This window comes from Theropithecus gelada, chromosome 14 (assembly GCF_003255815.1).
Source record: "Theropithecus gelada isolate Dixy chromosome 14, Tgel_1.0, whole genome shotgun sequence".
NCBI classification, from domain to species: domain Eukaryota; kingdom Metazoa; phylum Chordata; class Mammalia; order Primates; family Cercopithecidae; genus Theropithecus; species Theropithecus gelada.
The window spans coordinates 1,979,143-1,987,061 of record NC_037682.1 but is presented as its reverse complement, the minus strand read 5'-3'; the positions used below and the strand labels follow the sequence as shown (position 1 = coordinate 1,987,061).

Sequence of the window (7,919 nt, the reverse complement as noted above, 5' to 3'; positions counted from 1 at the left end):
ACACAGGTGCACCCTGACTCTGCTTCCACGCCCCCTCCTCCAGCAGCTTAGGGTCGAGGAACAGAATCAGTTTTCAATGCATTTGATGACCTCTGAGGAAGTCCCCTTAGAAGATTGTGGCAGCATCCTGGGATGGGAAGGGGATGTTCCAAATGAGGTGAACCTGGGGAGGTGGCCTGAGCCTCTCTGGGCCTCAGCCTCTCTTTTCTTGCCGGCAGCATGGAATGAGTATTTCATTTTCTCCTGGGCCACTGGGAGACTCTGCCACCGTGAAGGCAAAATGCCTGGCACCAAGTGGGGCTTCTGTGACCGTGGCTCTCGCCGTAGACTCACAGCTGCGGCCGCTGCTTCCTGGGCCTCTGTCCCTCTGTGAAGGTCTCTGCTGCTCCCCCAGTCTTTCAGAAAGCGTCTTCTGTCTGGGTCGGGGTCTGGCCACACTGTCCCTGAGCTCTTCTTCTAAGCACCCCAGCAGGGAGCAGAAGTGAACCCACAGAAACCCCCATCCACTCTGGACATTGAGGCTGCCCCTGGGAGCTGGCAGATCCAGAACTCTGTAAGGCCTGCCCTAGGCATGGAGCTGGCTGGTAGCTCGAGGGTATCAAGCCCTCCGGATCCCACCTACACAGGGGTTCCCTGGAAACGCCCACCCTCCCACTCTGCACCCCAACCTGACCTCCTGAGGCAGTGGCTGCAGGGGCTCTGGGGGTTCGACCCCAGCAGTGAGATAGGCCATGGGGCTCAGGGGCCCTGGGTCGTGTGGGGCTCAGGCCTCAGGACAGACACCCTGGCCCTGGCCTTGGCAACAGCGCCCCTCTTGTTCCCTGGGGCATTGCTCTGCTGCTCGTCTCCTGTTTGCAACCACCATTTATGTAGCACCGACTGTGTGCAGAGTCTGGGAAGGTGACACAGAGAAGAATAAGAAGAGGGAGCGGTCCTGCCCCAGGGGCGCAGAGCCGTCTGTGAGGGGCTGCAAAGCATGAGGAGGGGTCTGCGCCTGGTCCAGGGGCCTGTGCCTGTGCTCGGGGGATGTGCTGGACAGGGCACGTGGAACGGTGCCAGAGCTGACTTTTTTCTGGGAATGGGAAGAGTTTGTTATTTAGCTTGTTCCTTTCATCTATTTGCGTTGCAGAAGTAATCCTTAAATCCAACCCTTATCTAATCACTAGAAGAGTTACAGAGACAACCAAAGTGCTCTTTGATCCTTCCCCACATCCCAGTCATCTGGGAGCACCCAGGGAGTCACATGGGAAGGGCTGGGATCAGATCTGAGGGTCTAGCAGGGAGTGTCCAGGGCAGAGCCCTTGCCAGGGTGAGCAGTGTCCGGGAAGGGAAGGGCGCCAGGGACAGGGCACAGCTGGGCCCTGAGAAGCCCGGGGGAGGTTGGGCTGGGGAGGCCGAGGTGGGCAACATGGAACTGGCTGACGTCTGAGCAGCCCACCAGGCCCACCCACCCTCAGCCGCTGCCAGGAAAACCCTCCCAGGCCCCACTCAGAGCCACTGTGGAAGTGGGGGCTCCACCAAACCTGAGCCCCCAAAGGTGTTTCTCCAGGATCCCCTGCCAGCCCTACCTCCCACAGCCTGAGCACAGACTCCTGGATGCCCTACAGGACCACCCGCTCCCTCACAGCCCTGTCCCACTCCCCACAGCCCTGCCGCACTCCCCACAGCCCTGTCCCACTCCCCACAGCCCTGTCCCACTCCCCGCAGCCCTGTCCCACTCCCCACAGCCCTGTCCCACTCCCCACAGCCCTGTCCCACTCCCCACAGCCCTGTCCCACTCTCCACAGCCCTGTCCCACTCCCCACAACCCTGTCCCACTCCCCACAGCCCTGTCCCACTCTCCATAGCCCTGCCCCACTCCCCACAGCCCTGTCCCACTCCCCACAGCCCTGTCACACTCCCCACAGCCCTGACGCACTCCCCACAGCCTATGGCATCTGGCTGTACATGGAAGTGAGGAAGCTGCTGTCTCCCCCCATAGAACGTTGCTCCCAGTCAGGGCTCACCCCCTGTGGGGCAGGGCTCAGAGGCTCCTGGTTCAGAGACCAGGGCCCTTGTCACTTGCAGCGTGAACAGCAGGGTACTTTGCCCCTGAGTCCCACAGCAGGGGTGGGGACCTTGTCATGGTGGGCCCAGGTGACAACACAGGGCCAGCGATTCTTCACCCGGCAGCAAACACGGCGGCAGATGACAAACATTGCAGCCCTTGGCAAACAAAAAGCACGCAGCAAACAGTGTGGCCCGTACAGAGACCCTCCCCTCCCCGGGGACCAGGCAGGGCAAGGTCGTCCCCCGAGATGGCCTGCACCCACCGGGCCGCCTGTGTGACCAGCCACAGAACTCACTCAGCATTGGCACCCACAGCCGGGACAGGCAGGGTGCTGGGCCCGTGGTTTCCTGCATCTGCTGATACCACCCAAGGCTGCCAGGCCATAACATGAAGTCATCTGTGCCAGGAAATCCTGAGCCTCGCCCACACCTGGCCCTGGGCCGTCCCTGCATGCCAAGGGGTTGTGGGACCTCGCAGGCCTGCAGGCAGGGGGGTGGGCGCTGGGCTGGGGTCCGAGTGTGCCCCTGCTCTAGGGCATGGCCGGCAGGTGGGGACAGGGAAAAAGGAAGGAGCGGGATTCCTACCTGGCTGTGGCAGTCTTACCCCACGGAATCCAGGCTCCAACTGACCTCACCATTGTGCGGGTTAATTTTGATTCTCAAAACCTTCATCTAAAGACCTTTGCTTCCTGTAACACAGGCCTGGGTTTTCCCAAAAGTCGTGGGGACCTGGCCCGGCACGTGCTGCTCAGTGCACGGACCTCACAGCCTGTTCTATGTGAGCCGGACGGGAAAGGCTCCACGGGCAAACTCACTCTCCGTGACAATCAGGAGGTTTCTTCTCCAGCCACGAGAAGGAGCTGGGGGAGCTCCTGAGGCCAGGAAGAGAACAGCCCTAATCCCATCCTTTCCCTCCTCAGCAGGGACCCCAGGGTCTGCTGTCCTGCCCCAACCCACACTTCAAAGAAGGAAGGACACCTGCCTGCCCCTGCTGCCTCACACCCCGAAGCATGGTGAGCCTGGGGGACCCTCAGCAGAATCCTTTTGTAATGAAGAAAAACAAACTATTGTAAAATAGCAGAAAACAAGCTAATGGCCAAACAAATCCAAGCCGGGGAAAACACCGGTGAAATACAATGACAGAATATGCTCTCCGCAAAACCCAGGAAATGTGAAAATTAAGAATACACCAAACCTCACAAAACAGGGGCAAAATACAATGATGACCGCATGTGTGAAAAACGGTCAATGGTAGAATTGAAAGAAATGCAAGGGAAACAAAAGATAAGGGGCCCTTTCCCAGCAAAGTGGCAACGCCACAGCAGCCTCGCAGTCAGCCTGGCGGGACAAGAATGCTGGGCAGTGCTGGTTTGCAGGGAGGGGTCGACTTTTCTGGAAGCAGCCCAGCAAAGTGCCCCAAGAGCCGTAAATTATTCCTGTGTTTGCAGCCGCAGCCCCGAATGCAGGTCTAGCCACAGAAGCGCTGGCGAGTGGAGGCTGAGAGTGGCGCTGGTTGAAGATTTCTCACAGGAAACACAAGGCACAGCCTCCACGTGGCTCGAGGCTGTGAGAACCCTCGACTCAAACCATTGCACGTGGTGAGGAGGACGTGGGTCAGCCGCCCGAGCTGCATGATGATGATGCTGTCAGGGAAAGCGTCGGTGCCTATGTGGGAAAATAGGGGAACGAGAAACAAACCCGAAGCCTGGTGGCTCTCGGCTCTGCTGCCCTGGAGGCCGTGGCTCATCTTTTCACCATGAGCATGGGTCATTTTCATTTTTAAAAGTCCACTAATGTTTCTAAGGAGACCATACAGAACCAAAAATTCTGAATAACCCTGTCTTCCTGTCTTCCATAAGGCAGGCTTTTCATTTCTGTACCTTTCTGGAAGGGCTGGATACAGAGTCTGCGGGCCTGAGATGGAGGCGCCACCGTCTCACCAGGAGTCCACGGCCCTCAGTCTCTGTGCTCCCTGAACCTAAGGTGAGGAGCCCATGCCTTGTGGTTGACGAGGGCTGCTGGGGCACCTGCCCTCTCATCTGCATCCTGGAAGGCAGGAAGGAGCACAGAGGAAAACACAAGCCTGCTCTGGCCAGCTCAGTGTGCGCCTTCCAGAAACAGGCAAACATGAAATTACCCTGTGAAGCCGCCATTCCGTTCCTAGGTCTATCCCCAAAAGAAATCCAAGCAGAGACTCAAACACTTGCACAGCCGTTGCCACGGCCCGGATGTACTTAGTGCCTCTGTTCCCAGCAAAACTCTTGTTGAAACAGGACCCCCAGTGTGGCAGCGCAGGGAGATGGGGCCTGAGGGGAGGGAGACGTGCAGGTCGTGGGAGTGACTCCCTGGGGAGTGCCTGGTGCGGGGAGTGACTCTCCTCTTGTGATACGGGGTGAGTTCCCATGGGAATGGATTTGTTCCCATGAGCGGGGCTTGTTCTGAAGCCAACACATCCCTGGGCTTTATCTCTCTTCCCGTGTCTGCTTCCCCTTTGACCTCCTCCAGCAGAAGCAGAAGGGCCATGCCATTGAACTTCTCAGCTGACAGAACCGTGAGCTTTATGAATTACCCCATCTCAGAGGTTGTTTTATGGCCACACAGAATGGACTCAGACCCCCATGCTCATAGCCGTGTAGTCACAATAGCCCAAAGGTGGAAACAGCCAGCAGGTGAGGGGATGTGGAACGGGGCAGACACACACATCGGGGTCTCACCGAGCCTGGAAAAGGAGTGTGCTCTGACACAAGCAGCAACACACCAACCTTCACAACCTCATGCCCAGTGAAGCCAGCCGGTCCCAATAGGACCAACACGGTGACCCCACAGAGGGAAGGCCCCCAGAGGAGTCAGAGTCAAGAGAAGGACGACCGAATGGTGGTCAGCAGGGCCCGGGAAAGGGGCCGATGGGAGTGAGTGATTAGTCAGGACGGAGCTCCAGTTTCGCCCGATGAAAACGTGCTGGAGCTGCGTGGTGGTGACAGCGGCACAGCCGTGGGCATGTTCTCAATGCCACGGAATGTGCACTTCCCATGGCGACGATGGGAAATCTCATGTACCCGCCTTTGACTACAGAGAGGAAGGAAGGAAGGGAAGGGGAAGGGAGGAAGGAGGTGGGGAGGAAGGAGGAAGGGAGAGAGAGAGGAGGGAGGAGGAGAGAAGCAAGCAAGGAAGGAAGGAAGGAACAGAGGAGGGGAGGGAGGGAGCAGAGAGGGAGGGAGGGAAAAAGGAAGGAAGGAAGGAAGGAAGGAAGGAAGGAAGGAAGGAAGGAAAGAAGGACGGACCAGCCCGTCAGGCTGACTGACAGACAACCCCCAGTCCTCCAGTGCTGCCCACGGCAGGCATGAGGCGGTGGCTGACGGGGAGTGAGTCTGGAAGTGACCCTTGTCGGGGCAGCCTCCTTGGTCCTGTGACTCAGGACGGGGTGAAAGTCAGTGGTGGCCATTGGTGTCTCTGGCCGGGGTTCCTCGGAGGGGCCGGCGAGGGGACAGGGGGTGGAGGGTGGAGGGCTCCTTCTCCGGACGGGAGCGATGGGCTAGGGAGCCATTCTGTGCCTGTCTTTGCTGCTGGCCTGAGGAGTTGGATGGCATGTTGGGAGCAGTGGGAGCTGCTGAGGAGTCTGGTCCTGGAGGGAAGAGGCTGAACGTGCATGTCTGGAGTCACCATGGAGGGCAGAGCTCGAGGGAGCAGCAGGGTGTCCCGGGGAGAAGACGCCAGGGCTGGAATTAGAGGAACATCGAGGCTGATACTTAGAGGCGTCCAATACTCGGGGCCTGCCTGATGCGCTGCTCTCAGGCGGGATTCGGGGGTGGGAGAGGGATCAGTGCCCAAAGGACCACCGGGCCTGTGGCCTGTATGCCCAGTCAGGTGACGACGCCATTCAGAAACTAGATCTCATGGGGCTGCCCGGCTGCTGAGTCTCAGGCCAGATCTGAAGTGAGTGCGGTGCCCCAGGCCTGGAACACTGGTGCTGCCATCGGGACCCAATGCTGGCGCACTCAGGGGCTCTGGGTCTGAAACAGAGGTCAGAGGTCACCGACATGTGGAGGAGGCCCCTGGAGTGTGGGAGACGGAAACTCCAGGTGTCAGGCTTGGCGGGAGGCTTTGCAGGACTGAGCAGGTGGGGAGGAAGGGCAGGGATTGTGGCTGCCGGAGGAGAGAGGGCACGGGGGGTGGCTCGGCCTGACGAGGCTGCTTGAAGGAGACACCCTTGGAAACTGACAGGGCTGTGGGCACTCCTGGGAGCAGGAGGAGGGTGGCCTGTCCTGGGCAGCCCAGGCTCTCTGGGCTGTGTGGCCCCAGCTCCCCGAGCCCAGAGGGAGGTGAGGGTAAGAAGGCCTGGACCAGGCAGGTCGCAGCCCCCAGGGCCCCTGCTGGGAAGAGGTCGGAAGCTCCCATGGACTCAGAAGGCAACTGAGGACGGAGCTGCTCTCTGCATCTCCAGGGAGGACAAAGGAGGCCGTGGCAGCAAGGGGACAGGGCAGAGGGGAAGGCCGGCAGGTGGATGTTGGCAGCTGCAGATTCCCATCCAGTATCCTGGAGGAGGAAACCCAGGGTTGAGTCCTAGGAGACCCAGGCAGCCTGGCCAGCCTGGAGGCTGACAGTGGGCCCAGGAGATCTGGGAAGGACATCAGTGTCTCCACAAAGAACAGCAGGGTCTCAGACCCCAGCAGCCGCAGCCCCCATGGCTGGGGCCGCAGCCTTGAGAGCCGCCACAGCAGCCCATTGGTCTGGGGGGTCAAAGGTGGAGGCTGTCACAGGGGCAGTGCAGGGGCTGCTGGGGTGAAGTCCCCTGTAGCGGGACCACCCTTCCTGCTGTGACTCTACCCTCCTGGACCCCCTGCCCTCCTGGACCCCCTGCCCTCCTGGACCCCTGTCTGTGGCCCCTGCTCCTCTCCTTCCCTGACACATGACTGGGTCCCCGATCTGTAGCCGGGGTCTGAGCACCTGGGGCCCTGTGGGCCTCTCGGTGTCTGGGGACAATCACAGGTTCCCGTGCCCACGCCCAGCCTCTGCTTCCAGAACACACTACAGAGTCCCAGCATCCTGATGACTCCACTGTCCCCGCGATGGTTTTCAGGGATGGAGAAGGCTCCCTGTCCTCCACAGGAACCCTGCAGCAGGGCTGACGGCCTGTGTACCCCACCACTCGCCCAGGGGCCCCAGACCCTCCCCCATCTCCACCGCTAACCCAGGCCCAGGCTGCCCACCCGGGGCCAGGCCGTGAGCTGCCGTCCCCAGATGGGGCCGCCCTTGGCTGGCCTAGCTCACTCCGTGTCACAGATATTCCCACAGAGACCCCAGCGAGACCTGCAGAACATTACAGCAAAATGAAGGAGAGCCAGAGGAAGAGGCAGATGTGCTGGCCTGTAAACAGTCTGATTTCCAATGTAAACCAGATTCAGGCCACGACATCAGGTAAACATCTGCATCACAGCCCCGGGGCCCCACCGCCCGGGAGGCCCCGGGGTCCACACGGCCGACTCTGGGACCCGTCACGGTGACCGCTGAGACGTTTCGCAATTAGGCAGAATTGATCCTTGCATTCCTTCCCTAAATCCCACATCTCTGCAATTTCACTTCTTCTCAAAAATGAAAACATTTGGCAATTAGCTGATCCAAGTGAAAAAGGTAGAGAATGTGCTCTCAACTGGAAAATGCCAATTAAGGAAGCAGCTCTGACTTCCCACCCGCCCTGGCTAAGCTGGGAGCTTATCTTCCCCGAGAGGAATCTGCTGGGATAAGGGGGCTTGGGAAACACCGAGGGCAGGGCTGCCTCCTCAGCTTCCTCTGAGAACGGATTAGCCATGGCCTTGCACCAGCGTGGCCTGGGTGCCGCACGGGGTGGCGGGGGGCGGCAGAGCTGGGCCTGG

At 59.8% G+C, this 7,919-nt stretch overlaps 1 pseudogene; it reads left to right on the top strand.

Moving 5' to 3' along the window:
• Positions 1-280: 280 nt before the first annotated feature.
• On the top strand, positions 281-7,175 carry LOC112607392 (annotated as a pseudogene).
• The last annotated feature ends 744 nt before the right edge of the window (positions 7,176-7,919 follow it).